The 23,821-nt window shown below is 51.1% G+C and overlaps 1 protein-coding gene across 1 annotated transcript in view; it reads left to right on the forward strand.

Annotated features, from left to right (window-relative positions):
- Positions 1–23,821, forward strand: part of LOC144819163 (uncharacterized) — a 517,380-nt gene that overhangs the window by 7,179 nt on the left and 486,380 nt on the right. The window lies entirely within an intron of this gene.

Raw genomic sequence — 23,821 nt, forward strand, 5'->3', positions numbered from 1 at the left:
ATGTAATATTAACAAAATAATACTTATAAAAATAATAAACATAGTTAAAAAATATATTATAATATTTAAAATTAATAAATAATGTAATAAAAACTAATAATAATAAAAATATAATACATAGTATATACTTAATTAATATTAACTCTAAAATAATTATTTTAATAACTTATAAATAAATGAAAATATAATAAATTACAAATAAATTTATATACATATAATAATAATAAAAATTACAATTAATAACAATGTAAAACTAATTAAAAAAACTATTTACATTTTTGATAGCGTACGGGTAAAAATTACTATTCCCACTCCAGAGAGCGCAACAGTAGGGAAAGTGTTGGATAGCGTAGGGGTAATAATTACTATTCCAACTCCAGAGAGCGCAACAGTAGGGAAAGTGTTGGATAGAGTAGAGGTAAAAATTACTATTCCCACTCCAGAGAGTGCAACAGTAGGGAAAGGGTTGGATAGCGTAGGGGTAAAAATTACTATTCCCACTCCAGAGAGCGCAACAGTAGGGAAAGTGTTGGATAGCGTAGGGGTAACAATTACTATTCCCACTCCAGAGAGCGCAACAGTAGGGAAAGTGTTGGATAGCGTAGGGATAAAAATTTACTATTCCAACTCCAAAGAGTGCAACAGTAGGGAAAGGGTTGGATAGCGTAGGGGTAAAAATTACTATTCCCACTCCAGAGAGCGCAACAGTAGGGAAAGTGTTGGATAGTGTAGGGGTAAAAATTACTATTCCCACTCCAGAGAGTGCAACAGTAGGGAAAGTGTTGGATAACGTAGGGGTAAAAATTACTATTCCCACTCCAGAGAGGGCAACAGTAGGGAAAGGGTTGGATAGCGTAGGGGTAAAAATTACTATTCCCAATCCAGAGAGTGCAACAGTAGGGAAAGTGTTGGATAGCGTAGGGGTAATAATTACTATTCCAACTCCAGAGATCGTAGGGTTCAGGTGTGTAATTTCGCTGTTAGGGTGTAGGGCTCAGGGGTAGGGTTTAGGGTTCAGGGCTGGGGCTGGATAATAGGGTTTAAGGCCAGTTTTTAGGGTTTAAGGGCCACTAGTAGGGTTTAGGGCTCAGAGGTAGGGTTTAGGGTTCCGGGCTCAGATGTGTAATTTCGCTGTAAGGGTTTAGAGCTCAGGGGTAGGGTTTAGGACTCAGGGATGGGGCTGGATAATAGGGTTTAAGGCCCGTTTTTAGGGTTTAAGGGCCACTAGTAGGGTTTAGGGCTCAGAGGTAGGGTTTAGGGTTCCGGGCTCAGGTGTGTAATTTCGCTGTAAGGGTGTAGGGCTCAGGGGTAGGGTTTAGGGTTCAGGGCTGGGGCTGGATAATAGGGTTTAAGGCCCGTTTTTAGGGTTTAAGGGCCACTAGTAGGGTTTAGGGCTCAGAGGTAGGGTTTAGGGTTCCGGGCTCAGATGTGTAATTTCGCTGTAAGGGTTTAGGGCTCAGGGGTAGGGTTTAGGACTCAGGGATGGGGCTGGATAATAGGGTTTAAGGCCCGTTTTTAGGGTTTAAGGGCCACTAGTAGGGTTTAGGGCTCAGAGGTAGGGTTTAGGGTTCCGGGCTCAGGTGTGTAATTTCGCTGTTAGGGTGTAGGGCTCAGGGGTAGGGTTTAGGACTCAGGGATGGGGCTAGATAATAGGGTTTAAGGCCCGTTTTTAGGGTTTAAGGGCCACTAGTAGGGTTTAGGGCTCAGAGGTAGGGTTTAGGGTTCCGGGCTCAGGTGTGTAATTTCGCTGTTAGGGTTTAGGGCTCAGGGGTAGGGTTTAGGACTCAGGGATGGGGCTGGATAATAGGGTTTAAGGCCCGTTTTTAGGGTTTAAGGGCCACCAGTAGGGTTTAGGGCTCAGAGGTAGGGTTTAGGGTTCCGTGCTCAGGTGTGTAATTTCGCTGTAAGGGTTTAGGGCTCAGGGGTAGGGTTTAGGACTCAGGGATGGGGCTGGATAATAGGGTTTAAGGCCCGTTTTTAGGGTTTAAGGGCCACTAGTAGGGTTTAGGGCTCAGAGGTAGGGTTTAGGGTTCCGTGCTCAGGTGTGTAATTTCGCTGTTAGGGTGTAGGGCTCAGGGGTAGGGTTTAGGGTTCAGGGCTGGGGCTGGATAATAGGGTTTAAGGCCCGTTTTTAGGGTTTAAGGGCCACTAGTAGGGTTTAGGGCTCAGAGGTAGGGTTTAGGGTTCCGTGCTCAGGTGTGTAATTTTGCTGTTAGGGTGTAGGGCTCAGGGGTAGGGTTTAGGGTTCAGGGCTGGGGCTGGATAATAGGGTTTAAGGGCAGTTTTTAGGGTTTAAGGGCCACTAGTAGGGTTTAGGGCTCAGAGGTAGGGTTTAGGGTTCCGGGCTCAGATGTGTAATTTCGCTGTAAGGGTTTAGGGCTCAGGGGTAGGGTTTAGGGTTCAGGGCTGGGGCTGGATAATAGGGTTTAAGGCCAGTTTTTAGGGTTTAAGGGCCACTAGTAGGGTTTAGGGCTCAGAGGTAGGGTTTAGGGTTCCGGGCTCAGATGTGTAATTTCGCTGTAAGGGTTTAGGGCTCAGGGGTAGGGTTTAGGACTCAGGGATGGGGCTGGATAATAGGGTTTAAGGCCCGTTTTTAGGGTTTAAGGGCCACTAGTAGGGTTTAGGGCTCAGAGGTAGGGTTTAGGGTTCCGGGCTCAGGTGTGTAATTTCGCTGTAAGGGTGTAGGGCTCAGGGGTAGGGTTTAGGGTTCAGGGCTGGGGCTGGATAATAGGGTTTAAGGCCCGTTTTTAGGGTTTAAGGGCCACTAGTAGGGTTTAGGGCTCAGAGGTAGGGTTTAGGGTTCCGGGCTCAGATGTGTAATTTCGATGTAAGGGTTTAGGGCTCAGGGGTAGGGTTTAGGACTCAGGGATGGGGCTGGATAATAGGGTTTAAGGCCCGTTTTTAGGGTTTAAGGGCCACTAGTAGGGTTTAGGGCTCAGAGGTAGGGTTTAGGGTTCCGGGCTCAGGTGTGTTATTTCGCTGTAAGGGTGTAGGGCTCAGGGGTAGGGTTTAGGGTTCAGGGCTGGGGCTGGATAATAGGGTTTAAGGCCCGTTTTTAGGGTTTAAGGGCCACTAGTAGGGTTTAGGGCTCAGAGGTAGGGTTTAGGGTTCCGGGCTCAGATGTGTAATTTCGCTGTAAGGGTTTAGGGCTCAGGGGTAGGGTTTAGGACTCAGGGATGGGGCTGGATAATAGGGTTTAAGGCCCGTTTTTAGGGTTTAAGGGCCACTAGTAGGGTTTAGGGCTCAGAGGTAGGGTTTAGGGTTCCGTGCTCAGGTGTGTAATTTCGCTGTTAGGGTGTAGGGCTCAGGGGTAGGGTTTAGGGTTCAGGGCTGGGGCTGGATAATAGGGTTTAAGGGCAGTTTTTAGGGTTTAAGGGCCACTAGTAGGGTTTAGGGCTCAGAGGTAGGGTTTAGGGTTCCGGGCTCAGATGTGTAATTTCGCTGTAAGGGTTTAGAGCTCAGGGGTAGGGTTTAGGACTCAGGGATGGGGCTGGATAATAGGGTTTAAGGCCCGTTTTTAGGGTTTAAGGGCCACTAGTAGGGTTTAGGGCTCAGAGGTAGGGTTTAGGGTTCCGTGCTCAGGTGTTTAATTTCGCTGTTAGGGTGTAGGGCTCAGGGGTAGGGTTTAGGGTTCAGGGCTGGGGCTGGATAATAGGGTTTAAGGCCAGTTTTTAGGGTTTAAGGGCCACTAGTAGGGTTTAGGGCTCAGAGGTAGGGTTTAGGGTTCCGGGCTCAGGTGTGTTATTTCGCTGTAAGGGTGTAGGGCTCAGGGGTAGGGTTTAGGGTTCAGGGCTGGGGCTGGATAATAGGGTTTAAGGCCCGTTTTTAGGGTTTAAGGGCCACTAGTAGGGTTTAGGGCTCAGAGGTAGGGTTTAGGGTTCCGGGCTCAGATGTGTAATTTCGCTGTAAGGGTTTAGGGCTCAGGGGTAGGGTTTAGGACTCAGGGATGGGGCTGGATAATAGGGTTTAAGGCCCGTTTTTAGGGTTTAAGGGCCACTAGTAGGGTTTAGGGCTCAGAGGTAGGGTTTAGGGTTCCGTGCTCAGGTGTGTAATTTCGCTGTTAGGGTGTAGGGCTCAGGGGTAGGGTTTAGGGTTCAGGGCTGGGGCTGGATAATAGGGTTTAAGGCCCGTTTTTAGGGTTTAAGGGCCACTAGTAGGGTTTAGGGCTCAGAGGTAGGGTTTAGGGTTCCGTGCTCAGGTGTGTAATTTCGCTGTTAGGGTGTAGGGCTCAGGGGTAGGGTTTAGGGTTCAGGGCTGGGGCTGGATAATAGGGTTTAAGGCCCGTTTTTAGGGTTTAAGGGCCACTAGTAGGGTTTAGGGCTCAGAGGTAGGGTTTAGGGTTCCGTGCTCAGGTGTGTAATTTTGCTGTTAGGGTGTAGGGCTCAGGGGTAGGGTTTAGGGTTCAGGGCTGGGGCTGGATAATAGGGTTTAAGGGCAGTTTTTAGGGTTTAAGGGCCACTAGTAGGGTTTAGGGCTCAGAGGTAGGGTTTAGGGTTCCGGGCTCAGATGTGTAATTTCGCTGTAAGGGTTTAGGGCTCAGGGGTAGGGTTTAGGGTTCAGGGCTGGGGCTGGATAATAGGGTTTAAGGCCAGTTTTTAGGGTTTAAGGGCCACTAGTAGGGTTTAGGGCTCAGAGGTAGGGTTTAGGGTTCCGGGCTCAGATGTGTAATTTCGCTGTAAGGGTTTAGGGCTCAGGGGTAGGGTTTAGGACTCAGGGATGGGGCTGGATAATAGGGTTTAAGGCCCGTTTTTAGGGTTTAAGGGCCACTAGTAGGGTTTAGGGCTCAGAGGTAGGGTTTAGGGTTCCGGGCTCAGGTGTGTAATTTCGCTGTTAGGGTGTAGGGCTCAGGGGTAGGGTTTAGGACTCAGGGATGGGGCTAGATAATAGGGTTTAAGGCCCGTTTTTAGGGTTTAAGGGCCACTAGTAGGGTTTAGGGCTCAGAGGTAGGGTTTAGGGTTCCGGGCTCAGGTGTGTAATTTCGCTGTTAGGGTTTAGGGCTCAGGGGTAGGGTTTAGGACTCAGGGATGGGGCTGGATAATAGGGTTTAAGGCCCGTTTTTAGGGTTTAAGGGCCACTAGTAGGGTTTAGGGCTCAGAGGTAGGGTTTAGGGTTCCGTGCTCAGGTGTGTAATTTCGCTGTAAGGGTTTAGGGCTCAGGGGTAGGGTTTAGGACTCAGGGATGGGGCTGGATAATAGGGTTTAAGGCCCGTTTTTAGGGTTTAAGGGCCACTAGTAGGGTTTAGGGCTCAGAGGTAGGGTTTAGGGTTCCGTGCTCAGGTGTGTAATTTCGCTGTTAGGGTGTAGGGCTCAGGGGTAGGGTTTAGGGTTCAGGGCTGGGGCTGGATAATAGGGTTTAAGGCCCGTTTTTAGGGTTTAAGGGCCACTAGTAGGGTTTAGGGCTCAGAGGTAGGGTTTAGGGTTCCGTGCTCAGGTGTGTAATTTTGCTGTTAGGGTGTAGGGCTCAGGGGTAGGGTTTAGGGTTCAGGGCTGGGGCTGGATAATAGGGTTTAAGGGCAGTTTTTAGGGTTTAAGGGCCACTAGTAGGGTTTAGGGCTCAGAGGTAGGGTTTAGGGTTCCGGGCTCAGATGTGTAATTTCGCTGTAAGGGTTTAGGGCTCAGGGGTAGGGTTTAGGGTTCAGGGCTGGGGCTGGATAATAGGGTTTAAGGCCAGTTTTTAGGGTTTAAGGGCCACTAGTAGGGTTTAGGGCTCAGAGGTAGGGTTTAGGGTTCCGGGCTCAGATGTGTAATTTCGCTGTTAGGGTGTAGGGCTCAGGGGTAGGGTTTAGGACTCAGGGATGGGGCTAGATAATAGGGTTTAAGGCCCGTTTTTAGGGTTTAAGGGCCACTAGTAGGGTTTAGGGCTCAGAGGTAGGGTTTAGGGTTCCGTGCTCAGGTGTGTAATTTCGCTGTTAGGGTGTAGGGCTCAGGGGTAGGGTTTAGGGTTCAGGGCTGGGGCTGGATAATAGGGTTTAAGGCCCGTTTTTAGGGTTTAAGGGCCACTAGTAGGGTTTAGGGCTCAGAGGTAGGGTTTAGGGTTCCGGGCTCAGATGTGTAATTTCGCTGTAAGGGTTTAGGGCTCAGGGGTAGGGTTTAGGACTCAGGGATGGGGCTGGATAATAGGGTTTAAGGCCCGTTTTTAGGGTTTAAGGGCCACTAGTAGGGTTTAGGGCTCAGAGGTAGGGTTTAGGGTTCCGTGCTCAGGTGTGTAATTTCGCTGTTAGGGTGTAGGGCTCAGGGGTAGGGTTTAGGGTTCAGGGCTGGGGCTGGATAATAGGGTTTAAGGCCCGTTTTTAGGGTTTAAGGGCCACTAGTAGGGTTTAGGGCTCAGAGGTAGGGTTTAGGGTTCCGGGCTCAGGTGTGTAATTTCGCTGTAAGGGTGTAGGGCTCAGGGGTAGGGTTTAGGGTTCAGGGCTGGGGCTGGATAATAGGGTTTAAGGCCCGTTTTTAGGGTTTAAGGGCCACTAGTAGGGTTTAGGGCTCAGAGGTAGGGTTTAGGGTTCCGTGCTCAGGTGTGTAATTTTGCTGTTAGGGTGTAGGGCTCAGGGGTAGGGTTTAGGGTTCAGGGCTGGGGCTGGATAATAGGGTTTAAGGGCAGTTTTTAGGGTTTAAGGGCCACTAGTAGGGTTTAGGGCTCAGAGGTAGGGTTTAGGGTTCCGGGCTCAGATGTGTAATTTCGCTGTAAGGGTTTAGGGCTCAGGGGTAGGGTTTAGGGTTCAGGGCTGGGGCTGGATAATAGGGTTTAAGGCCAGTTTTTAGGGTTTAAGGGCCACTAGTAGGGTTTAGGGCTCAGAGGTAGGGTTTAGGGTTCCGGGCTCAGATGTGTAATTTCGCTGTAAGGGTTTAGGGCTCAGGGGTAGGGTTTAGGACTCAGGGATGGGGCTGGATAATAGGGTTTAAGGCCCGTTTTTAGGGTTTAAGGGCCACTAGTAGGGTTTAGGGCTCAGAGGTAGGGTTTAGGGTTCCGGGCTCAGGTGTGTAATTTCGCTGTAAGGGTGTAGGGCTCAGGGGTAGGGTTTAGGGTTCAGGGCTGGGGCTGGATAATAGGGTTTAAGGCCCGTTTTTAGGGTTTAAGGGCCACTAGTAGGGTTTAGGGCTCAGAGGTAGGGTTTAGGGTTCCGGGCTCAGATGTGTAATTTCGATGTAAGGGTTTAGGGCTCAGGGGTAGGGTTTAGGACTCAGGGATGGGGCTGGATAATAGGGTTTAAGGCCCGTTTTTAGGGTTTAAGGGCCACTAGTAGGGTTTAGGGCTCAGAGGTAGGGTTTAGGGTTCCGGGCTCAGGTGTGTTATTTCGCTGTAAGGGTGTAGGGCTCAGGGGTAGGGTTTAGGGTTCAGGGCTGGGGCTGGATAATAGGGTTTAAGGCCCGTTTTTAGGGTTTAAGGGCCACTAGTAGGGTTTAGGGCTCAGAGGTAGGGTTTAGGGTTCCGGGCTCAGATGTGTAATTTTGCTGTAAGGGTTTAGGGCTCAGGGGTAGGGTTTAGGACTCAGGGATGGGGCTGGATAATAGGGTTTAAGGCCCGTTTTTAGGGTTTAAGGGCCACTAGTAGGGTTTAGGGCTCAGAGGTAGGGTTTAGGGTTCCGTGCTCAGGTGTGTAATTTCGCTGTTAGGGTGTAGGGCTCAGGGGTAGGGTTTAGGGTTCAGGGCTGGGGCTGGATAATAGGGTTTAAGGCCCGTTTTTAGGGTTTAAGGGCCACTAGTAGGGTTTAGGGCTCAGAGGTAGGGTTTAGGGTTCCGGGCTCAGATGTGTAATTTCGCTGTAAGGGTTTAGAGCTCAGGGGTAGGGTTTAGGACTCAGGGATGGGGCTGGATAATAGGGTTTAAGGCCCGTTTTTAGGGTTTAAGGGCCACTAGTAGGGTTTAGGGCTCAGAGGTAGGGTTTAGGGTTCCGTGCTCAGGTGTGTAATTTCGCTGTTAGGGTGTAGGGCTCAGGGGTAGGGTTTAGGGTTCAGGGCTGGGGCTGGATAATAGGGTTTAAGGCCCGTTTTTAGGGTTTAAGGGCCACTAGTAGGGTTTAGGGCTCAGAGGTAGGGTTTAGGGTTCCGTGCTCAGGTGTGTAATTTTGCTGTTAGGGTGTAGGGCTCAGGGGTAGGGTTTAGGGTTCAGGGCTGGGGCTGGATAATAGGGTTTAAGGGCAGTTTTTAGGGTTTAAGGGCCACTAGTAGGGTTTAGGGCTCAGAGGTAGGGTTTAGGGTTCCGGGCTCAGATGTGTAATTTCGCTGTAAGGGTTTAGGGCTCAGGGGTAGGGTTTAGGGTTCAGGGCTGGGGCTGGATAATAGGGTTTAAGGCCAGTTTTTAGGGTTTAAGGGCCACTAGTAGGGTTTAGGGCTCAGAGGTAGGGTTTAGGGTTCCGGGCTCAGATGTGTAATTTCGCTGTAAGGGTTTAGGGCTCAGGGGTAGGGTTTAGGACTCAGGGATGGGGCTGGATAATAGGGTTTAAGGCCCGTTTTTAGGGTTTAAGGGCCACTAGTAGGGTTTAGGGCTCAGAGGTAGGGTTTAGGGTTCCGTGCTCAGGTGTGTAATTTCGCTGTTAGGGTGTAGGGCTCAGGGGTAGGGTTTAGGGTTCAGGGCTGGGGCTGGATAATAGGGTTTAAGGCCCGTTTTTAGGGTTTAAGGGCCACTAGTAGGGTTTAGGGCTCAGAGGTAGGGTTTAGGGTTCCGTGCTCAGGTGTGTAATTTTGCTGTTAGGGTGTAGGGCTCAGGGGTAGGGTTTAGGGTTCAGGGCTGGGGCTGGATAATAGGGTTTAAGGGCAGTTTTTAGGGTTTAAGGGCCACTAGTAGGGTTTAGGGCTCAGAGGTAGGGTTTAGGGTTCCGGGCTCAGATGTGTAATTTCGCTGTAAGGGTTTAGGGCTCAGGGGTAGGGTTTAGGGTTCAGGGCTGGGGCTGGATAATAGGGTTTAAGGCCAGTTTTTAGGGTTTAAGGGCCACTAGTAGGGTTTAGGGCTCAGAGGTAGGGTTTAGGGTTCCGGGCTCAGATGTGTAATTTCGCTGTAAGGGTTTAGGGCTCAGGGGTAGGGTTTAGGACTCAGGGATGGGGCTGGATAATAGGGTTTAAGGCCCGTTTTTAGGGTTTAAGGGCCACTAGTAGGGTTTAGGGCTCAGAGGTAGGGTTTAGGGTTCCGGGCTCAGGTGTGTAATTTCGCTGTAAGGGTGTAGGGCTCAGGGGTAGGGTTTAGGGTTCAGGGCTGGGGCTGGATAATAGGGTTTAAGGCCCGTTTTTAGGGTTTAAGGGCCACTAGTAGGGTTTAGGGCTCAGAGGTAGGGTTTAGGGTTCCGGGCTCAGATGTGTAATTTCGATGTAAGGGTTTAGGGCTCAGGGGTAGGGTTTAGGGTTCAGGGCTGGGGCTGGATAATAGGGTTTAAGGCCAGTTTTTAGGGTTTAAGGGCCACTAGTAGGGTTTAGGGCTCAGAGGTAGGGTTTAGGGTTCCGTGCTCAGGTGTGTAATTTCGCTGTTAGGGTGTAGGGCTCAGGGGTAGGGTTTAGGGTTCAGGGCTGGGGCTGGATAATAGGGTTTAAGGCCCGTTTTTAGGGTTTAAGGGCCACTAGTAGGGTTTAGGGCTCAGAGGTAGGGTTTAGGGTTCCGTGCTCAGGTGTGTAATTTTGCTGTTAGGGTGTAGGGCTCAGGGGTAGGGTTTAGGGTTCAGGGCTGGGGCTGGATAATAGGGTTTAAGGGCAGTTTTTAGGGTTTAAGGGCCACTAGTAGGGTTTAGGGCTCAGAGGTAGGGTTTAGGGTTCCGGGCTCAGATGTGTAATTTCGCTGTAAGGGTTTAGGGCTCAGGGGTAGGGTTTAGGGTTCAGGGCTGGGGCTGGATAATAGGGTTTAAGGCCAGTTTTTAGGGTTTAAGGGCCACTAGTAGGGTTTAGGGCTCAGAGGTAGGGTTTAGGGTTCCGGGCTCAGATGTGTAATTTCGCTGTTAGGGTGTAGGGCTCAGGGGTAGGGTTTAGGGTTCAGGGCTGGGGCTGGATAATAGGGTTTAAGGCCCGTTTTTAGGGTTTAAGGGCCACTAGTAGGGTTTAGGGCTCAGAGGTAGGGTTTAGGGTTCCGGGCTCAGGTGTGTAATTTCGCTGTAAGGGTGTAGGGCTCAGGGGTAGGGTTTAGGGTTCAGGGCTGGGGCTGGATAATAGGGTTTAAGGCCCGTTTTTAGGGTTTAAGGGCCACTAGTAGGGTTTAGGGCTCAGAGGTAGGGTTTAGGGTTCCGGGCTCAGATGTGTAATTTCGCTGTAAGGGTTTAGAGCTCAGGGGTAGGGTTTAGGACTCAGGGATGGGGCTGGATAATAGGGTTTAAGGCCCGTTTTTAGGGTTTAAGGGCCACTAGTAGGGTTTAGGGCTCAGAGGTAGGGTTTAGGGTTCCGTGCTCAGGTGTGTAATTTCGCTGTTAGGGTGTAGGGCTCAGGGGTAGGGTTTAGGGTTCAGGGCTGGGGCTGGATAATAGGGTTTAAGGCCCGTTTTTAGGGTTTAAGGGCCACTAGTAGGGTTTAGGGCTCAGAGGTAGGGTTTAGGGTTCCGTGCTCAGGTGTGTAATTTTGCTGTTAGGGTGTAGGGCTCAGGGGTAGGGTTTAGGGTTCAGGGCTGGGGCTGGATAATAGGGTTTAAGGGCAGTTTTTAGGGTTTAAGGGCCACTAGTAGGGTTTAGGGCTCAGAGGTAGGGTTTAGGGTTCCGGGCTCAGATGTGTAATTTCGCTGTAAGGGTTTAGGGCTCAGGGGTAGGGTTTAGGGTTCAGGGCTGGGGCTGGATAATAGGGTTTAAGGCCAGTTTTTAGGGTTTAAGGGCCACTAGTAGGGTTTAGGGCTCAGAGGTAGGGTTTAGGGTTCCGGGCTCAGATGTGTAATTTCGCTGTAAGGGTTTAGGGCTCAGGGGTAGGGTTTAGGACTCAGGGATGGGGCTGGATAATAGGGTTTAAGGCCCGTTTTTAGGGTTTAAGGGCCACTAGTAGGGTTTAGGGCTCAGAGGTAGGGTTTAGGGTTCCGTGCTCAGGTGTGTAATTTCGCTGTTAGGGTGTAGGGCTCAGGGGTAGGGTTTAGGGTTCAGGGCTGGGGCTGGATAATAGGGTTTAAGGCCCGTTTTTAGGGTTTAAGGGCCACTAGTAGGGTTTAGGGCTCAGAGGTAGGGTTTAGGGTTCCGGGCTCAGGTGTGTAATTTCGCTGTAAGGGTGTAGGGCTCAGGGGTAGGGTTTAGGGTTCAGGGCTGGGGCTGGATAATAGGGTTTAAGGCCCGTTTTTAGGGTTTAAGGGCCACTAGTAGGGTTTAGGGCTCAGAGGTAGGGTTTAGGGTTCCGTGCTCAGGTGTGTAATTTTGCTGTTAGGGTGTAGGGCTCAGGGGTAGGGTTTAGGGTTCAGGGCTGGGGCTGGATAATAGGGTTTAAGGGCAGTTTTTAGGGTTTAAGGGCCACTAGTAGGGTTTAGGGCTCAGAGGTAGGGTTTAGGGTTCCGGGCTCAGATGTGTAATTTCGCTGTAAGGGTTTAGGGCTCAGGGGTAGGGTTTAGGGTTCAGGGCTGGGGCTGGATAATAGGGTTTAAGGCCAGTTTTTAGGGTTTAAGGGCCACTAGTAGGGTTTAGGGCTCAGAGGTAGGGTTTAGGGTTCCGTGCTCAGGTGTGTAATTTTGCTGTTAGGGTGTAGGGCTCAGGGGTAGGGTTTAGGGTTCAGGGCTGGGGCTGGATAATAGGGTTTAAGGGCAGTTTTTAGGGTTTAAGGGCCACTAGTAGGGTTTAGGGCTCAGAGGTAGGGTTTAGGGTTCCGGGCTCAGATGTGTAATTTCGCTGTAAGGGTTTAGGGCTCAGGGGTAGGGTTTAGGGTTCAGGGCTGGGGCTGGATAATAGGGTTTAAGGCCAGTTTTTAGGGTTTAAGGGCCACTAGTAGGGTTTAGGGCTCAGAGGTAGGGTTTAGGGTTCCGGGCTCAGATGTGTAATTTCGCTGTTAGGGTGTAGGGCTCAGGGGTAGGGTTTAGGGTTCAGGGCTGGGGCTGGATAATAGGGTTTAAGGCCCGTTTTTAGGGTTTAAGGGCCACTAGTAGGGTTTAGGGCTCAGAGGTAGGGTTTAGGGTTCCGGGCTCAGGTGTGTAATTTCGCTGTAAGGGTGTAGGGCTCAGGGGTAGGGTTTAGGGTTCAGGGCTGGGGCTGGATAATAGGGTTTAAGGCCCGTTTTTAGGGTTTAAGGGCCACTAGTAGGGTTTAGGGCTCAGAGGTAGGGTTTAGGGTTCCGGGCTCAGATGTGTAATTTCGCTGTAAGGGTTTAGAGCTCAGGGGTAGGGTTTAGGACTCAGGGATGGGGCTGGATAATAGGGTTTAAGGCCCGTTTTTAGGGTTTAAGGGCCACTAGTAGGGTTTAGGGCTCAGAGGTAGGGTTTAGGGTTCCGTGCTCAGGTGTGTAATTTCGCTGTTAGGGTGTAGGGCTCAGGGGTAGGGTTTAGGGTTCAGGGCTGGGGCTGGATAATAGGGTTTAAGGCCCGTTTTTAGGGTTTAAGGGCCACTAGTAGGGTTTAGGGCTCAGAGGTAGGGTTTAGGGTTCCGTGCTCAGGTGTGTAATTTTGCTGTTAGGGTGTAGGGCTCAGGGGTAGGGTTTAGGGTTCAGGGCTGGGGCTGGATAATAGGGTTTAAGGGCAGTTTTTAGGGTTTAAGGGCCACTAGTAGGGTTTAGGGCTCAGAGGTAGGGTTTAGGGTTCCGGGCTCAGATGTGTAATTTCGCTGTAAGGGTTTAGGGCTCAGGGGTAGGGTTTAGGGTTCAGGGCTGGGGCTGGATAATAGGGTTTAAGGCCAGTTTTTAGGGTTTAAGGGCCACTAGTAGGGTTTAGGGCTCAGAGGTAGGGTTTAGGGTTCCGGGCTCAGATGTGTAATTTCGCTGTAAGGGTTTAGGGCTCAGGGGTAGGGTTTAGGACTCAGGGATGGGGCTGGATAATAGGGTTTAAGGCCCGTTTTTAGGGTTTAAGGGCCACTAGTAGGGTTTAGGGCTCAGAGGTAGGGTTTAGGGTTCCGGGCTCAGATGTGTAATTTCGCTGTAAGGGTTTAGGGCTCAGGGGTAGGGTTTAGGGTTCAGGGCTGGGGCTGGATAATAGGGTTTAAGGCCAGTTTTTAGGGTTTAAGGGCCACTAGTAGGGTTTAGGGCTCAGAGGTAGGGTTTAGGGTTCCGGGCTCAGATGTGTAATTTCGCTGTAAGGGTTTAGGGCTCAGGGGTAGGGTTTAGGACTCAGGGATGGGGCTGGATAATAGGGTTTAAGGCCCGTTTTTAGGGTTTAAGGGCCACTAGTAGGGTTTAGGGCTCAGAGGTAGGGTTTAGGGTTCCGGGCTCAGATGTGTAATTTCGCTGTTAGGGTGTAGGGCTCAGGGGTAGGGTTTAGGGTTCAGGGCTGGGGCTGGATAATAGGGTTTAAGGCCCGTTTTTAGGGTTTAAGGGCCACTAGTAGGGTTTAGGGCTCAGAGGTAGGGTTTAGGGTTCCGGGCTCAGGTGTGTAATTTCGCTGTAAGGGTGTAGGGCTCAGGGGTAGGGTTTAGGGTTCAGGGCTGGGGCTGGATAATAGGGTTTAAGGCCCGTTTTTAGGGTTTAAGGGCCACTAGTAGGGTTTAGGGCTCAGAGGTAGGGTTTAGGGTTCCGGGCTCAGATGTGTAATTTCGCTGTAAGGGTTTAGAGCTCAGGGGTAGGGTTTAGGACTCAGGGATGGGGCTGGATAATAGGGTTTAAGGCCCGTTTTTAGGGTTTAAGGGCCACTAGTAGGGTTTAGGGCTCAGAGGTAGGGTTTAGGGTTCCGTGCTCAGGTGTGTAATTTCGCTGTTAGGGTGTAGGGCTCAGGGGTAGGGTTTAGGGTTCAGGGCTGGGGCTGGATAATAGGGTTTAAGGCCCGTTTTTAGGGTTTAAGGGCCACTAGTAGGGTTTAGGGCTCAGAGGTAGGGTTTAGGGTTCCGTGCTCAGGTGTGTAATTTTGCTGTTAGGGTGTAGGGCTCAGGGGTAGGGTTTAGGGTTCAGGGCTGGGGCTGGATAATAGGGTTTAAGGGCAGTTTTTAGGGTTTAAGGGCCACTAGTAGGGTTTAGGGCTCAGAGGTAGGGTTTAGGGTTCCGGGCTCAGATGTGTAATTTCGCTGTAAGGGTTTAGGGCTCAGGGGTAGGGTTTAGGGTTCAGGGCTGGGGCTGGATAATAGGGTTTAAGGCCAGTTTTTAGGGTTTAAGGGCCACTAGTAGGGTTTAGGGCTCAGAGGTAGGGTTTAGGGTTCCGGGCTCAGATGTGTAATTTCGCTGTTAGGGTGTAGGGCTCAGGGGTAGGGTTTAGGGTTCAGGGCTGGGGCTGGATAATAGGGTTTAAGGCCCGTTTTTAGGGTTTAAGGGCCACTAGTAGGGTTTAGGGCTCAGAGGTAGGGTTTAGGGTTCCGGGCTCAGGTGTGTAATTTCGCTGTAAGGGTGTAGGGCTCAGGGGTAGGGTTTAGGGTTCAGGGCTGGGGCTGGATAATAGGGTTTAAGGCCCGTTTTTAGGGTTTAAGGGCCACTAGTAGGGTTTAGGGCTCAGAGGTAGGGTTTAGGGTTCCGGGCTCAGATGTGTAATTTCGCTGTAAGGGTTTAGAGCTCAGGGGTAGGGTTTAGGACTCAGGGATGGGGCTGGATAATAGGGTTTAAGGCCCGTTTTTAGGGTTTAAGGGCCACTAGTAGGGTTTAGGGCTCAGAGGTAGGGTTTAGGGTTCCGTGCTCAGGTGTGTAATTTCGCTGTTAGGGTGTAGGGCTCAGGGGTAGGGTTTAGGGTTCAGGGCTGGGGCTGGATAATAGGGTTTAAGGCCCGTTTTTAGGGTTTAAGGGCCACTAGTAGGGTTTAGGGCTCAGAGGTAGGGTTTAGGGTTCCGTGCTCAGGTGTGTAATTTTGCTGTTAGGGTGTAGGGCTCAGGGGTAGGGTTTAGGGTTCAGGGCTGGGGCTGGATAATAGGGTTTAAGGGCAGTTTTTAGGGTTTAAGGGCCACTAGTAGGGTTTAGGGCTCAGAGGTAGGGTTTAGGGTTCCGGGCTCAGATGTGTAATTTCGCTGTAAGGGTTTAGAGCTCAGGGGTAGGGTTTAGGACTCAGGGATGGGGCTGGATAATAGGGTTTAAGGCCCGTTTTTAGGGTTTAAGGGCCACTAGTAGGGTTTAGGGCTCAGAGGTAGGGTTTAGGGTTCCGTGCTCAGGTGTGTAATTTCGCTGTTAGGGTGTAGGGCTCAGGGGTAGGGTTTAGGGTTCAGGGCTGGGGCTGGATAATAGGGTTTAAGGCCCGTTTTTAGGGTTTAAGGGCCACTAGTAGGGTTTAGGGCTCAGAGGTAGGGTTTAGGGTTCCGTGCTCAGGTGTGTAATTTCGCTGTTAGGGTGTAGGGCTCAGGGGTAGGGTTTAGGGTTCAGGGCTGGGGCTGGATAATAGGGTTTAAGGCCCGTTTTTAGGGTTTAAGGGCCACTAGTAGGGTTTAGGGCTCAGAGGTAGGGTTTAGGGTTCCGGGCTCAGGTGTGTAATTTCGCTGTAAGGGTGTAGGGCTCAGGGGTAGGGTTTAGGGTTCAGGGCTGGGGCTGGATAATAGGGTTTAAGGCCCGTTTTTAGGGTTTAAGGGCCACTAGTAGGGTTTAGGGCTCAGAGGTAGGGTTTAGGGTTCCGTGCTCAGGTGTGTAATTTTGCTGTTAGGGTGTAGGGCTCAGGGGTAGGGTTTAGGGTTCAGGGCTGGGGCTGGATAATAGGGTTTAAGGGCAGTTTTTAGGGTTTAAGGGCCACTAGTAGGGTTTAGGGCTCAGAGGTAGGGTTTAGGGTTCCGGGCTCAGATGTGTAATTTCGCTGTAAGGGTTTAGGGCTCAGGGGTAGGGTTTAGGGTTCAGGGCTGGGGCTGGATAATAGGGTTTAAGGCCAGTTTTTAGGGTTTAAGGGCCACTAGTAGGGTTTAGGGCTCAGAGGTAGGGTTTAGGGTTCCGTGCTCAGGTGTGTAATTTTGCTGTTAGGGTGTAGGGCTCAGGGGTAGGGTTTAGGGTTCAGGGCTGGGGCTGGATAATAGGGTTTAAGGGCAGTTTTTAGGGTTTAAGGGCCACTAGTAGGGTTTAGGGCTCAGAGGTAGGGTTTAGGGTTCCGGGCTCAGATGTGTAATTTCGCTGTAAGGGTTTAGGGCTCAGGGGTAGGGTTTAGGGTTCAGGGCTGGGGCTGGATAATAGGGTTTAAGGCCAGTTTTTAGGGTTTAAGGGCCACTAGTAGGGTTTAGGGCTCAGAGGTAGGGTTTAGGGTTCCGGGCTCAGATGTGTAATTTCGCTGTTAGGGTGTAGGGCTCAGGGGTAGGGTTTAGGGTTCAGGGCTGGGGCTGGATAATAGGGTTTAAGGCCCGTTTTTAGGGTTTAAGGGCCACTAGTAGGGTTTAGGGCTCAGAGGTAGGGTTTAGGGTTCCGGGCTCAGGTGTGTAATTTCGCTGTAAGGGTGTAGGGCTCAGGGGTAGGGTTTAGGGTTCAGGGCTGGGGCTGGATAATAGGGTTTAAGGCCCGTTTTTAGGGTTTAAGGGCCACTAGTAGGGTTTAGGGCTCAGAGGTAGGGTTTAGGGTTCCGGGCTCAGATGTGTAATTTCGCTGTAAGGGTTTAGAGCTCAGGGGTAGGGTTTAGGACTCAGGGATGGGGCTGGATAATAGGGTTTAAGGCCCGTTTTTAGGGTTTAAGGGCCACTAGTAGGGTTTAGGGCTCAGAGGTAGGGTTTAGGGTTCCGGGCTCAGATGTGTAATTTCGCTGTAAGGGTTTAGAGCTCAGGGGTAGGGTTTAGGACTCAGGGATGGGGCTGGATAATAGGGTTTAAGGCCCGTTTTTAGGGTTTAAGGGCCACTAGTAGGGTTTAGGGCTCAGAGGTAGGGTTTAGGGTTCCGTGCTCAGGTGTGTAATTTCGCTGTTAGGGTGTAGGGCTCAGGGGTAGGGTTTAGGGTTCAGGGCTGGGGCTGGATAATAGGGTTTAAGGCCCGTTTTTAGGGTTTAAGGGCCACTAGTAGGGTTTAGGGCTCAGAGGTAGGGTTTAGGGTTCCGTGCTCAGGTGTGTAATTTTGCTGTTAGGGTGTAGGGCTCAGGGGTAGGGTTTAGGGTTCAGGGCTGGGGCTGGATAATAGGGTTTAAGGGCAGTTTTTAGGGTTTAAGGGCCACTAGTAGGGTTTAGGGCTCAGAGGTAGGGTTTAGGGTTCCGTGCTCAGGTGTGTAATTTCGCTGTTAGGGTGTAGGGCTCAGGGGTAGGGTTTAGGGTTCAGGGCTGGGGCTGGATAATAGGGTTTAAGGCCCGTTTTTAGGGTTTAAGGGCCACTAGTAGGGTTTAGGGCTCAGAGGTAGGGTTTAGGGTTCCGGGCTCAGATGTGTAATTTCGCTGTAAGGGTTTAGGGCTCAGGGGTAGGGTTTAGGGTTCAGGGCTGGGGCTGGATAATAGGGTTTAAGGCCAGTTTTTAGGGTTTAAGGGCCACTAGTAGGGTTTAGGGCTCAGAGGTAGGGTTTAGGGTTCCGTGCTCAGGTGTGTAATTTTGCTGTTAGGGTGTAGGGCTCAGGGGTAGGGTTTAGGGTTCAGGGCTGGGGCTGGATAATAGGGTTTAAGGGCAGTTTTTAGGGTTTAAGGGCCACTAGTAGGGTTTAGGGCTCAGAGGTAGGGTTTAGGGTTCCGGGCTCAGATGTGTAATTTCGCTGTAAGGGTTTAGGGCTCAGGGGTAGGGTTTAGGGTTCAGGGCTGGGGCTGGATAATAGGGTTTAAGGCCAGTTTTTAGGGTTTAAGGGCCACTAGTAGGGTTTAGGGCTCAGAGGTAGGGTTTAGGGTTCCGGGCTCAGATGTGTAATTTCGCTGTAAGGGTTTAGGGCTCAGGGGTAGGGTTTAGGGTTCAGGGCTGGGGCTGGATAATAGGGTTTAAGGCCAGTTTTTAGGGTTTAAGGGCCACTAGTAGGGTTTAGGGCTCAGAGGTAGGGTTTAGGGTTCCGTGCTCAGGTGTGTAATTTTGCTGTTAGGGTGTAGGGCTCAGGGGTAGGGTTTAGGGTTCAGGGCTGGGGCTGGATAATAGGGTTTAAGGCCCGTTTTTAGGGTTTAAGGGCCACTAGTAGGGTTTAGGGCTCAGAGGTAGGGTTTAGGGTTCCGGGCTCAGGTGTGTAATTTCGCTGTAAGGGTGTAGGGCTCAGGGGTAGGGTTTAGGGTTCAGGGCTGGGGCTGGATAATAGGGTTTAAGGCCCGTTTTTAGGGTTTAAGGGCCACTAGTAGGGTTTAGGGCTCAGAGGTAGGGTTTAGGGTTCCGGGCTCAGATGTGTAATTTCGCTGTAAGGGTTTAGAGCTCAGGGGTAGGGTTTAGGACTCAGGGATGGGGCTGGATAATAGGGTTTAAGGCCCGTTTTTAGGGTTTAAGGGCCACTAGTAGGGTTTAGGGCTCAGAGGTAGGGTTTAGGGTTCCGTGCTCAGGTGTGTAATTTCGCTGTTAGGGTGTAGGGCTCAGGGGTAGGGTTTAGGGTTCAGGGCTGGGGCTGGATAATAGGGTTTAAGGCCCGTTTTTAGGGTTTAAGGGCCACTAGTAGGGTTTAGGGCTCAGAGGTAGGGTTTAGGGTTCCGGGCTCAGGTGTGTAATTTCGCTGTTAGGGTTTAGGGCTCAGGGGTAGGGTTTAGGACTCAGGGATGGGGCTGGATAATAGGGTTTAAGGGCAGTTTTTAGGGTTTAAGGGCCACTAGTAGGGTTTAGGGCTCAGAGGTAGGGTTTAGGGTTCCGGGCTCAGGTGTGTAATTTCGCTGTAAGGGTGTAGGGCTCAGGGGTAGGGTTTAGGGTTCAGGGCTGGGGCTGGATAATAGGGTTTAAGGCCCGTTTTTAGGGTTTAAGGGCCACTAGTAGGGTTTAGGGCTCAGAGGTAGGGTTTAGGGTTCCGGGCTCAGATGTGTAATTTCGCTGTAAGGGTTTAGGGCTCAGGGGTAGGGTTTAGGACTCAGGGATGGGGCTGGATAATAGGGTTTAAGGCCCGTTTTTAGGGTTTAAGGGCCACTAGTAGGGTTTAGGGCTCAGAGGTAGGGTTTAGGGTTCCGTGCTCAGGTGTGTAATTTCGCTGTTAGGGTGTAGGGCTCAGGGGTAGGGTTTAGGGTTCAGGGCTGGGGCTGGATAATAGGGTTTAAGGCCCGTTTTTAGGGTTTAAGGGCCACTAGTAGGGTTTAGGGCTCAGAGGTAGGGTTTAGGGTTCCGGGCTCAGATGTGTAATTTCGCTGTAAGGGTTTAGGGCTCAGGGGTAGGGTTTAGGGTTCAGGGCTGGGGCTGGATAATAGGGTTTAAGGCCAGTTTTTAGGGTTTAAGGGCCACTAGTAGGGTTTAGGGCTCAGAGGTAGGGTTTAGGGTTCCGTGCTCAGGTGTGTAATTTTGCTGTTAGGGTGTAGGGCTCAGGGGTAGGGTTTAGGGTTCAGGGCTGGGGCTGGATAATAGGGTTTAAGGGCAGTTTTTAGGGTTTAAGGGCCACTAGTAGGGTTTAGGGCTCAGAGGTAGGGTTTAGGGTTCCGGGCTCAGATGTGTAATTTCGCTGTAAGGGTTTAGGGCTCAGGGGTAGGGTTTAGGGTTCAGGGCTGGGGCTGGATAATAGGGTTTAAGGCCAGTTTTTAGGGTTTAAGGGCCACTAGTAGGGTTTAGGGCTCAGAGGTAGGGTTTAGGGTTCCGGGCTCAGGTGTGTAATTTCGCTGTAAGGGTGTAGGGCTCAGGGGTAGGGTTTAGGGTTCAGGGCTGGGGCTGGATAATAGGGTTTAAGGCCCGTTTTTAGGGTTTAAGGGCCACTAGTAGGGTTTAGGGCTCAGAGGTAGGGTTTAGGGTTCCGTGCTCAGGTGTGTAATTTCGCTGTTAGGGTGTAGGGCTCAGGGGTAGGGTTTAGGACTCAGGGATGGGGCTGGATAATAGGGTTTAAGGCCCGTTTTTAGGGTTTAAGGGCCACTAGTAGGGTTTAGGGCTCAGAGGTAGGGTTTAGGGTTCCGGGCTCAGATGTGTAATTTCGCTGTAAGGGTTTAGAGCTCAGGGGTAGGGTTTAGGACTCAGGGATGGGGCTGGATAATAGGGTTTAAGGCCCGTTTTTAGGGTTTAAGGGCCACTAGTAGGGTTTAGGGCTCAGAGGTAGGGTTTAGGGTTCCGTGCTCAGGTGTGTAATTTCGCTGTTAGGGTGTAGGGCTCAGGGGTAGGGTTTAGGGTTCAGGGCTGGGGCTGGATAATAGGGTTTAAGGCCCGTTTTTAGGGTTTAAGGGCCACTAGTAGGGTTTAGGGCTCAGAGGTAGGGTTTAGGGTTCCGTGCTCAGGTGTGTAATTTTGCTGTTAGGGTGTAGGGCTCAGGGGTAGGGTTTAGGGTTCAGGGCTGGGGCTGGATAATAGGGTTTAAGGGCAGTTTTTAGGGTTTAAGGGCCACTAGTAGGGTTTAGGGCTCAGAGGTAGGGTTTAGGGTTCCGTGCTCAGGTGTGTAATTTCGCTGTTAGGGTGTAGGGCTCAGGGGTAGGGTTTAGGGTTCAGGGCTGGGGCTGGATAATAGGGTTTAAGGCCCGTTTTTAGGGTTTAAGGGCCACTAGTAGGGTTTAGGGCTCAGAGGTAGGGTTTAGGGTTCCGGGCTCAGATGTGTAATTTCGCTGTAAGGGTTTAGGGCTCAGGGGTAGGGTTTAGGGTTCAGGGCTGGGGCTGGATAATAGGGTTTAAGGCCAGTTTTTAGGGTTTAAGGGCCACTAGTAGGGTTTAGGGCTCAGAGGTAGGGTTTAGGGTTCCGTGCTCAGGTGTGTAATTTTGCTGTTAGGGTGTAGGGCTCAGGGGTAGGGTTTAGGGTTCAGGGCTGGGGCTGGATAATAGGGTTTAAGGGCAGTTTTTAGGGTTTAAGGGCCACTAGTAGGGTTTAGGGCTCAGAGGTAGGGTTTAGGGTTCCGGGCTCAGATGTGTAATTTCGCTGTAAGGGTTTAGGGCTCAGGGGTAGGGTTTAGGGTTCAGGGCTGGGGCTGGATAATAGGGTTTAAGGCCAGTTTTTAGGGTTTAAGGGCCACTAGTAGGGTTTAGGGCTCAGAGGTAGGGTTTAGGGTTCCGGGCTCAGATGTGTAATTTCGCTGTAAGGGTTTAGGGCTCAGGGGTAGGGTTTAGGGTTCAGGGCTGGGGCTGGATAATAGGGTTTAAGGCCAGTTTTTAGGGTTTAAGGGCCACTAGTAGGGTTTAGGGCTCAGAGGTAGGGTTTAGGGTTCCGGGCTCAGATGTGTAATTTCGCTGTAAGGGTTTAGGGCTCAGGGGTAGGGTTTAGGACTCAGGGATGGGGCTGGATAATAGGGTTTAAGGCCCGTTTTTAGGGTTTAAGGGCCACTAGTAGGGTTTAGGGCTCAGAGGTAGGGTTTAGGGTTCCGGGCTCAGATGTGTAATTTCGCTGTTAGGGTGTAGGGCTCAGGGGTAGGGTTTAGGGTTCAGGGCTGGGGCTGGATAATAGGGTTTAAGGCCCGTTTTTAGGGTTTAAGGGCCACTAGTAGGGTTTAGGGCTCAGAGGTAGGGTTTAGGGTTCCGGGCTCAGGTGTGTAATTTCGCTGTAAGGGTGTAGGGCTCAGGGGTAGGGTTTAGGGTTCAGGGCTGGGGCTGGATAATAGGGTTTAAGGCCCGTTTTTAGGGTTTAAGGGCCACTAGTAGGGTTTAGGGCTCAGAGGTAGGGTTTAGGGTTCCGGGCTCAGATGTGTAATTTCGCTGTAAGGGTTTAGAGCTCAGGGGTAGGGTTTAGGACTCAGGGATGGGGCTGGATAATAGGGTTTAAGGCCCGTTTTTAGGGTTTAAGGGCCACTAGTAGGGTTTAGGGCTCAGAGGTAGGGTTTAGGGTTCCGTGCTCAGGTGTGTAATTTCGCTGTTAGGGTGTAGGGCTCAGGGGTAGGGTTTAGGGTTCAGGGCTGGGGCTGGATAATAGGGTTTAAGGCCCGTTTTTAGGGTTTAAGGGCCACTAGTAGGGTTTAGGGCTCAGAGGTAGGGTTTAGGGTTCCGTGCTCAGGTGTGTAATTTCGCTGTAAGGGTTTAGGGCTCAGGGGTAGGGTTTAGGACTCAGGGATGGGGCTGGATAATAGGGTTTAAGGCCCGTTTTTAGGGTTTAAGGGCCACTAGTAGGGTTTAGGGCTCAGAGGTAGGGTTTAGGGTTCCGTGCTCAGGTGTGTAATTTTGCTGTTAGGGTGTAGGGCTCAGGGGTAGGGTTTAGGGTTCAGGGCTGGGGCTGGATAATAGGGTTTAAGGCCCGTTTTTAGGGTTTAAGGGCCACTAGTAGGGTTTAGGGCTCAGAGGTAGGGTTTAGGGTTCCGGGCTCAGGTGTGTAATTTCGCTGTAAGGGTGTAGGGCTCAGGGGTAGGGTTTAGGGTTCAGGGCTGGGGCTGGATAATAGGGTTTAAGGCCCGTTTTTAGGGTTTAAGGGCCACTAGTAGGGTTTAGGGCTCAGAGGTAGGGTTTAGGGTTCCGGGCTCAGATGTGTAATTTCGCTGTAAGGGTTTAGGGCTCAGGGGTAGGGTTTAGGACTCAGGGATGGGGCTGGATAATAGGGTTTAAGGCCCGTTTTTAGGGTTTAAGGGCCACTAGTAGGGTTTAGGGCTCAGAGGTAGGGTTTAGGGTTCCGGGCTCAGGTGTGTAATTTCGCTGTTAGGGTGTAGGGCTCAGGGGTAGGGTTTAGGGTTCAGGGCTGGGGCTGGATAATAGGGTTTAAGGCCCGTTTTTAGGGTTTAAGGGCCACTAGTAGGGTTTAGGGCTCAGAGGTAGGGTTTAGGGTTCCGGGCTCAGATGTGTAATTTCGCTGTAAGGGTTTAGAGCTCAGGGGTAGGGTTTAGGACTCAGGGATGGGGCTGGATAATAGGGTTTAAGGCCCGTTTTTAGGGTTTAAGGGCCACTAGTAGGGTTTAGGGCTCAGAGGTAGGGTTTAGGGTTCCGTGCTCAGGTGTGTAATTTCGCTGTTAGGGTGTAGGGCTCAGGGGTAGGGTTTAGGGTTCAGGGCTGGGGCTGGATAATAGGGTTTAAGGCCCGTTTTTAGGGTTTAAGGGCCACTAGTAGGGTTTAGGGCTCAGAGGTAGGGTTTAGGGTTCCGGGCTCAGGTGTGTAATTTCGCTGTTAGGGTTTAGGGCTCAGGGGTAGGGTTTAGGACTCAGGGATGGGGCTGGATAATAGGGTTTAAGGGCAGTTTTTAGGGTTTAAGGGCCACTAGTAGGGTTTAGGGCTCAGAGGTAGGGTTTAGGGTTCCGGGCTCAGGTGTGTAATTTCGCTGTAAGGGTGTAGGGCTCAGGGGTAGGGTTTAGGGTTCAGGGCTGGGGCTGGATAATAGGGTTTAAGGCCCGTTTTTAGGGTTTAAGGGCCACTAGTAGGGTTTAGGGCTCAGAGGTAGGGTTTAGGGTTCCGGGCTCAGATGTGTAATTTCGCTGTAAGGGTTTAGGGCTCAGGGGTAGGGTTTAGGACTCAGGGATGGGGCTGGATAATAGGGTTTAAGGCCCGTTTTTAGGGTTTAAGGGCCACTAGTAGGGTTTAGGGCTCAGAGGTAGGGTTTAGGGTTCCGTGCTCAGGTGTGTAATTTCGCTGTTAGGGTGTAGGGCTCAGGGGTAGGGTTTAGGGTTCAGGGCTGGGGCTGGATAATAGGGTTTAAGGCCCGTTTTTAGGGTTTAAGGGCCACTAGTAGGGTTTAGGGCTCAGAGGTAGGGTTTAGGGTTCCGGGCTCAGATGTGTAATTTCGCTGTAAGGGTTTAGGGCTCAGGGGTAGGGTTTAGGGTTCAGGGCTGGGGCTGGATAATAGGGTTTAAGGCCAGTTTTTAGGGTTTAAGGGCCACTAGTAGGGTTTAGGGCTCAGAGGTAGGGTTTAGGGTTCCGTGCTCAGGTGTGTAATTTTGCTGTTAGGGTGTAGGGCTCAGGGGTAGGGTTTAGGGTTCAGGGCTGGGGCTG

Source organism: Lissotriton helveticus, chromosome 2_1, assembly GCF_964261635.1.
Source record: "Lissotriton helveticus chromosome 2_1, aLisHel1.1, whole genome shotgun sequence".
In the NCBI taxonomy this organism is placed as follows: Eukaryota; Metazoa; Chordata; class Amphibia; order Caudata; family Salamandridae; genus Lissotriton; species Lissotriton helveticus.